This window comes from Panthera pardus, unplaced genomic scaffold, assembly GCF_024362965.1.
Source record: "Panthera pardus isolate Hobbes unplaced genomic scaffold, ASM2436296v1 HiC_scaffold_18, whole genome shotgun sequence".
NCBI lineage: Eukaryota > Metazoa > Chordata > Mammalia > Carnivora > Felidae > Panthera > Panthera pardus.
Window position 1 is genome coordinate 9069667 of NW_026526743.1, and position 9279 is coordinate 9078945.

General features: G+C 38.7%; 1 pseudogene; it reads left to right on the forward strand.

Annotated features, from left to right (window-relative positions):
• Window positions 1-4538: 4538 nt before the first annotated feature.
• Window positions 4539-5082, forward strand: LOC109261110 (40S ribosomal protein S10-like; annotated as a pseudogene).
• Window positions 5083-9279: the final 4197 nt, after the last annotated feature.

Sequence of the window (9279 nt, forward strand, 5' to 3'; positions counted from 1 at the left end):
AGAGGGAGACACAGAATCTGAAGCAGGCTCCAGGCTCTGAGCTGTCAGCACAGAGCCTGATGCACAGCTCAAACTCACAAACTGCGAGATCATGACCTAAGCCGAAGTCAGACGCTCAACCAACCAAGCCACCCAGGAGCCCCAGAATTAGACAATTTAAAGACTCATTAGTTTAAGTTACCCATTGAGAGGAGAAAAAAAAACATGTGGAAAAGGACAGAGTCTAAGGGACTTATGGGATACCAACAAGTGGACCAATATACACGTTAAGGAGATCCCCTTAGGAGAAGAGAGTGAAAGGAGGTAGAGAGCTTACATAAAGAACTATTGGTTTATAATTCTCACAATTGTGAAAAGAGAGAAATTCAAGAACCTCAGTGAATTCTAGGTAGGATAGATGTCAAGACATTAACACAGTGATGTATTATAATTAATTTATCAAAAATCACATGTGAACAGAGAATTGTGAAACATCATGAGAAAAGCAATCCAACTTGTGCAAAAGAGCTCCTCTAAGAATATGAATAGTTTCTCAGCAGAACATATATGAGGAAGTGCATAGGATAATATATTCAAGTACTTAAAGATCAGAAAATATCAACCAAAAATATTGTAGGGGCTCAATCGGTTAAGCATACTATTTAGAATTTAAAAAGATTCTAAATAGTAACTAAAACCACATGAAAATATAAAGCTCTCTGGTAAATGTAAGTGTTTACACAAGTAGAGAAAACTGGACTATTGCTATGAATAGCACAAATTGCTTTTTTTGTGACAATTTTTTTAAGGCACAAAAATGATATATCTAAATTACAGAGTATAAAACAAAATAATTTGGGTTATTGGTGACATAAAGTGGGTGCAGGGGTGGACATTTTAAGTAGTACATTTGTGTATGTATTGACAATATCAGCTTTGAGATGTTTTAAGTATCCCCATGATAACCAAAAACAAAACAAAACAAAACAAAACTATAGAAGACACAAAAAGGAAATAAGAATGGTATGAAAACATATCACTACAAACATCAAAAAAACATAATGGAACACAATAAAAGAGGAAAAGTGGGATGAAATAGGCACAAGAAGTATAGAAAACTATGAAAAAACAGCAGTAGTAGCTCTTCCCTTTCAGTAATTACTTTGATGGTAAGTAAATTAAACTCCCCCATTAAAAGGCATAAACTGGCTGAGTGAGTAAAACACAAAATCCAACAACCTCTTGTCTGCAAGAGAGTCACATCGAATCTAAGGACACACATAAGATGCAAGTAAAAGTATTTAAATGAACATTTCATGCAAATGGAGACCAAAAGAGGGCACAGGTGGCCATATTAATATCAGACAATACACATTAAGTGCAAAGAGTGCAGGAACAGAAAAATGGCATTATATGTAGATAAAGAGATGAAATTACTCAGGTACCAGAACAATTATCATTATGTGTGCACCTAACACCAGAGATCCCATATATATGAAGCACAAACGACAGAACTGAAGCAAGATATAAACAGCATCATGATAGTAGCAAAGGGTAATACTTCGATTTAACTGGATAAAAAGACTACATTCAAGTTCAATAAGGAGAGTACTTGAACAATGTTATAGACCAATTACATATAATGGACATAACATAGATCACTCCACCAGGCAAGAGCAGAATACACAATCTTCTCAATCACACATGGAACATTCTCTAGTAGAGACAACCCGTTTGTCTATGAAATAAGTTTAACAAAATAAAGAAGATTAAAATCATACCAGTATCTTTTTTGACCACAATGGAATGGAACTAAAAATGAATACCAGATGGAAAATTGGAAATTCCACAAATATTTGGAAATTGAACAACACGCTCTTGAACAATCAATGGGTCAAAATGAAATTCAAAAAATAACCAGTAAATATCTTGAGGCTAATGAAATGAAACACAATATATTTAAACTCATGGAATTCAGAGAAAGTAATTCTAAGGAAACTGGAGTAGAAAGGCAATCTGAGAAATGGAAGGAAATTTTTTACAGAGCCTCTACAGCATAAAGAATTAACATCTAGAATATAGAAAGAACTCTTGCAACAACAACCAAAAAGCAACTAGCATGATTAAAAAATGGACAAAGGATTGAATGGACATAATCCAAGGAAGATATACAAATGGACAAGCATATGAGAGATGCTCAAAATCCCTATTCATTAGAGAAATACAAATCAAGCAGTGAGGTATCACCTCACACCCGTTCAGATCCCACCATTAAACAACAACAACAACAACAAAACCTACACATGTTGGAAAGCAAGACTAGAAATTGGAACCCTTATGCACCACTAGAGGAAATGCAAATGGCACAACCACTATGGAAAAGAGAATGGAGTTTCCTCAAAAATTTTTAAATCATATTTCATATGATCCAGCCCTCCCACTTGAGCATATATAACCAAAAGAATTCAAAGTACTATCTTCAAGAGATATTTGCAAAAGCAGTTTCATAGCAGCATTATTCAGAAAACCATTAATAAATGAAAACAATAGAAATGTTCGTGAACAAATAAAGAAAATGTAGCATATACATGCACTAGAATAATACCCAGCTTTAAAAAAGAAACACATCTTGTCACTTTATACACATGGTTAAGATGTGATGATATTATGTTAAGTGAAATAAATGAGTCACAGAGAGCTACACTATGATTCATTTAAGTGACTAACCTAGTATCGAGAACCTCACGAAAAAGGAAGGATGAAACGATGGGCAGACGAAGGCAGGAAGGCAGGAAGGGAGGGAGGAAAGGATGGATGGATGGATGGTTGGATGGATGGATGGAGAGGGAAGAAGGGAGGGAGGAAGGAGGGGAGAGAGAGAAAGAGAAAGAGAGAGAGAAAGCATGCCAGGGGCTTAGAAATGGAGACCAATGTCAAACTGGCTGCTTAAAAGGTATTGGGTCTCAGTTTTGCAAGATGAGAAAACTCCAGATTGACTTTACAATAATGTAAATACACTTAACACTTTAGTAAAAAAACGGTTAAGGGGCACCTGGGTGGCTCAGTCAGTTAAGCATCCGACTTCAACACATGTTATGATCTCACAATTCATGAGTTGGAGCCCCACTTCAGGTGAGCTTGAGCCCCACTTTGGGTGAGCACAAGCCCTGCTTCGGGTTAACCCTGCTTCTCTCTCTGCCTCACATGAGATTCTCTCTCTATCCCTGTCTCTGCCCGTTGCTCACTTGTGCCCTCTCTCTCTCAAAAAAAAAAAAAAAAAAAGATTAAAATGGTACATTTCATGGCATGTATTTTTTGCCACAATTAAGAATAAATTATGACACCTAAAATTGATAGAGATATGAGTTTTTTAAGTTATTTTTATGAATTTGCAGTGGGCTTTTTTTAAAGTTTGAGAGAGAGAGCAGGGGAGGAAGAGAGAGAAAGAGAATCACAAGCAGTCTCTGCACAGTGTGAAGCCCAATGTTCAGCTCAAACCCATGGACCATGAGATCATGACCTGAGCTGACATCAAGAGTCAAACACTTAACTGACTGAGCCACCCGGGGGCCCCATAGATGTGAGTTTTAAAAAATTAATTTCGATTCAAAAAGGTGTTTCTCTCCCAAAGAGAATATGAATTCATTCCCAAATAGATGACAACACTAATTCTATTATGACAACTTACCCAGGATAAAACAGACAGGATAAAACAACCACTGACAACTAACCAAGAAAAAAAAAAAAAACGTGGTAAGTCATGAACCAACAATGTATAGGTAGTATTTATACAAACAATACACGTATACTTTTTTTTTTATTTTATTTTTTTTTTTTACATTTTATTTATTTTTGAGAAACAGAGTGAGACAAAGCGTGAGCGGGGGAGGGGCAGAGAGAGAAGGAGACAGATTCTGAAGCAGGCTCCAGGCTCTGAGCAAGCAGTCAGCACAGAGCCTGATGCAGGGCTTGAACCCACAAACTGTGAGATCATGACCTGAGCCGAAGTCGGACACTCAACCGACTGAGCCACCCAGGCGCCCCAATACACGTATACTTTTATTGGCAATTGACATGTCTAACCCAAATCCTATTTGAATTAAACCCTACATGGTCTTCAAGTACTGGGTTGAATTGTTATCCAAAATTATAAAACATAGATTAAAAAACGAAAGCACAACTAATTAATGCTGTGGAAACCATCATTAAACAGGAAGCTTTGTTACTGAATTGCAAAACAAGAATAAGAGAAATGTTGGGGCGCCTGGGTGGCTCAGTCAGTTGAGTGTCCAACTTCGGCTCAGGTCATGATCTGGTGTTCGTGGGTTCGAGCCTGGTGACGGGCTCTGTGCTGACAGCTCAGAGCCTGGAGCCTGCTTTGGATTCTGTCTCCCTCTCTTTCTCTGCCCCTCCCCTGCTCACACTCTTCTCTGTCTCTCAAAAATGAAAAAATGTTAAAAAAAATTTTTTTAAAGAATAAGAGAAATGTTAAAAAATTCTGAATAAAACCTAGATATTCTAGCTTTCCAGCACCTGTCTCATACATAGCAGCTGCCAAGATGTTGATGCCGGAGAAGAACTGAATTGCCATTTATGAACTCCCTTTCAAGGAGGGAGTGATGGTGGCCAAGAAGGATGTCCACATGCCAGAACACCCCGAGCTGGCAGACAAGAACATGTCAAACTTCACATCATGAAGGCCTGCAGTCTCTCAAATCATGAGGCTACATAAAGGAACAGTTTGCCTGCAGACATTTCTACTGCTATCTTACCAATGAGGGTATCTAGGATCTCCACGCTTACCTCCACCTGCCCCCTGAGATTATGCCTGCCACGCTGCCCCACAGAGGTCCTGAGACAGGGAGGCCATGGCCCAAAGGCCTGGAGGGAAAGTGACCTGCAAGTCTCACACAAGGGGAAGCTGACAGAGATACCAACAGATGAAACGCTGTGCCCCCTGGTGCCAACAAGGAAGTTGGCGCCTGGGCTGGGTCAGCAACTGAATTCCAGTTTACAGGCAGATTTGGTTGTGGATGTGGTCAGCCACCTCATTAAAGCTGGAGATTGTTTTGTGTTGAATAAATCTACAGCCAGAAAAAAAATTTTTAAAAAACAACACATAGATACTCTATTATAAAAGGATCCTTCTATATAACTCTCATTTTAAACTGAGACTGTGCACTCAAGAAAAGCAGCATTTGAAGAAGTAGCATGTGTTATATGACATAAATTGTTCAGAAAATCCATTGTAGTCGATCATAAAATGCTCTAATAAAAATCTTATGAAAGGGGCCAGCTGGCTGATTCAGTTGGTTAAGCATCTGGCTCTTGATTTTGGTTCAGGTCATGATCTCACCATTCCTGGGATGGAGCCCCATGCTGAGCTCTGTGCTGACAGCATGGAGTCTGCTTGGGATTCTCTCTCTCCCGCTCTCTCTCTCTCTCTCTCTGCCTCTTCTGCTTTCTCTGTCTCAAAATAAATACTTAAAAATTTTGTATGATAAATATTTAAATGACATCAGAGAATGTGTTATTAAGAGCTACTCCTGTTTTTACACAGAATGGCAAGGCTGTTTATTCATTCCTTAGAAGCAACAACAATAACAAACATTTCTGAATAAAGAAACACCACGATTATTGCAAAATATGCTGAGAATCACAGCTATATAAAATAAACATTTAGGTATTAATCATACCACAATTCAGATACATTTTAAGGAAAGTGGATGAAAATCCTATGATTTTTGTCTCAAGGGAAATTTATATATATGAACAAAACATTTTAATAAATATGGGGACTTTCACTAATGATCAAACTCACTACTTTTAAAACACATGTACATTCAAGCATGTTCTGTCAGAACTTGAGAAATTAAAATCACAGCTGAATTTCACAGAAAACTAACCACAAAGTGAAAACATCTAGAACACAGTCACGCGAACTTAATATATGCAAGACAAAATTAGAAAATCATCATTGTTAAGAAATACAGTAACAATTGACATCTGTTATGGAGCAAAAATGAACTTAAAAAAAATGGCTTAGCATAGAGTTCCTCAGAAATATGCACAGATTTCCCCAGACCACCCCCCCCCCCAAAGCCATAGAAAAGCAGGCAGATCATGCAGGCCCCCACAGACTATGGAAAGCACTTTGGCCCTCACTGTCAATATGATGGAAGACCAGGGGAGCAGAAGGAGAATCCTTAGAAGACATAGGAAGATAGTGAGTGTTGGATAGGACTGTCCTTCTGTGACAGCAGGAGATATGAACTGAAGCTTCTGGAAAATTATTTCAAGTAGTGCTTCTCAATCCACATTTTAAGATTTGGTCTCCTGCGTGACCTTTGGACCTCACCTTGGTCATCTGCTTCATTCATTCCAACCTACCTGGATGTAAGGCTCCATTCTATTCACATCCCAGGATTCCTTCTCTGCTCCATGAGGTGATCAAATAGGGCTTAGACTCATCCTATATTGCAAGACTCATTTATTTTAAAAATAGTAGTATGAGTTTTGTTGGATTCTTTAATTTTCAATCCAGTATTGTCCTCATTAGAGAAGAGAGGACGTTGTAGAATTCTAGGAAATAGTTTCCCAAAATATTATTTGATGAATGAATGGAATAATTTTTATGACAGTTATAGGTTGTATAGGTTATATGAAGAATGGCAACAATAATCCTCTTCAAAAATTTACTAGTCACTGGATAACATCACAACAATTTTTGTAAGTTAATGCAAAAAATAAAAGAAAATTTTCTAAAACTAAACATATTGGGGCACCTAGGTGGTTCAATCAGTGAAATGTCTAACTCCTAATTTCAGCCCAGGTCATGATCCCCCAGTTTGTGAGTTCGAGCCCAGAGTCTGGCTCTACAGTGACAGCACTTCGAATTCTCTCTCTCTCTTCCACTCTCTCTGCTCCTCCCCCACTCACATGCTCTGTTTCTCTCTCAAAATAAATGAACTTAAAAAAAACCCCAAATATATTATTTTTCCTCTTTTATGACAGTATTTTGCCAACCAACCAATAAAGGCAAACTAGGTTTCAACCAAGGTTACCTGAACTAGAGTTTATCTAACATGACACACAGCTCTATGTACAGAGACTACCTTAAAGCAATGTTCTTTAGTGGCCCAGGGGAGGCTTCTCCAAGATGGGACACTTTGGTATGAAGAGTTTTTTGAGCAAAGGCATTTGACACCCTGTAGGCCCAAGAGAAGATTTTGCCCCTCCTTAACTGCAGAGAAGAATCAAAATTGGTTGTTGTTTTGTTTTTGTTTTTTTTTTTTTTTCTACACAGAATAAGTATTACCAGAGGCAATCTTATCTGAGTCGCCCACCTGTGTGAAAGGGCAAACATCTAATTACCAAACATCTGCTCTTATCACCCTGTGAAGGGCATTTCTCCACTGTAAAGTCCCAGACCTGCCTCCTTAGTTCAGGATGACATGTATACCTCCTTTTGCCTGATTATCTTTGGGATTTCCATGTCTGTGAGGGTATCTTCTACTTATGAAATTTAATTTGATCTTCTCCTGTTAATTTGTCTTATTCCAATTGGATTCTTAGTCCAGCTAGAAGGACCTTTAAGGGGAAAGAAATTCATATGCTCCCTGACACTATCTACACAAAATTGATCTAATGAAGCCAGCATTGATCTTGATGGTTCAGAAGAAACAGTGCACAGGTCATACTGCCTCTAGGCACAGATGTACCAGCCAAGGCACATGTAGCCTAGACTCAAGAGATTGGAATGCAACCCCACTAGCTTACATGTTATCAGCACTACCCTACTGACAGAACTACCAGATGCCCCTAATGAAACCTCTAACATAAAGAAGAAAGATATTTTTCTGATTGAAAGACTTTTGAGATGGAATACACCTCTGGGGTACCAGGTGAAGTATGACCAAAAGTTATTAAGTAACATCTGCTAACATGGCCTCACAGGTCTCCAATCAAGGGCATTCACTTTCTCGGTGATACTAAAACTGACCCAGTCCTTGAGCTCTCTGATCAATAGAAATCAACAATGAAACAAATTGGGAGTTTCATGCAAGGCTTCACTGGGCTGCATGCTTGAGAATGAAGAACAAAACACCAAGGAAAGGAAAGTGTCCTCTGGCATACCCCCTAAATTAGAGATCAGGGAATTCATCATGGCATACCCTAGTTTGGTCATCTTTACCAGTGTTCACAGTAAGCATCCTCCCTCTGAATTCCTGCAACACAAACTACTAAAGAGGCATAGAGTTTTAGGTTGGTTCCCCCCCTCCCCCTTATCCAGGGAGTCAAAAAATGCTGGATTTCATGGTTGAGGAGAGCTGAATCTAGTCTCTGCTCTATCTCATCAGAATACTGTTGAACCCAATTTTCTCCTTAAAAACCTTAATTTGCAAGCCATTGAGGAGTTCAAGTCTTTGGAGCATTAGCTCCTCCTTCTCCTGGGTGGGTCCATACAAATAGCTTAAATTGGTTTACTGAAAAAGCTCAATGTATGATTTTATGGTTTGCTGCACATGGTAGACAAACTCTCATTTGCTTTGGTTACTATTTTGGTGAGCACAGCGGGAACCTAGTCCCATGTAGATGTTCTATACATGATTCATTGGCCCCTGGCCAGTGGGGGCATCTCAAAGATTTCAGCCAGCAGCTGCCAAGAGTGCTTATTTTGGGGAGAGTATTGACACACTGACCGCTGACCAGACCTTGTTAGTCAATGGCACTATCATTTTTTTTTCTGAGATCTACTATATTTTTTCTTTTCTTTTATTGCAGATTCACCTTACCCCACAAAATTACACCATTTCTATTATTTCTGATGAGCTAAGGACAATAGAAGTGCTCAATTTCACCTTATTGTAACAAGGCAATGAAAGGCTGAATTGTAACTAGATGTTTTTTATTTTAACGTAACATGGGACTCATGGCATGATTTTAACGCTCACATGGCTTCAATGAAGACCCCTAGACATACTCAATTTGTATACGTATACATCCTCCTCCAGACAGCCATCTATTCACCTAAACAAATTAAATGGGGTATATATTTTGACTGCAACTTAGAAGCTTTTAAAGAAAACAGTGACAAGATAGTTACCATGCAAAAAATAAAAAAGGAGCCTTCTGAAATAGTGACAAAAACTGAGCTTAAATGTACCAACCCCAGGGTGTCTGGGTGGCTCAGTCAGTTAAGTGTCTGACTTCAGTGCAGGTTATATAATTTGGCAGTTCGTATGTTCAAGCCCCATAGAGCCGTCGGACTCTATGCTGACAGCTCAGAACCTGGAGCCT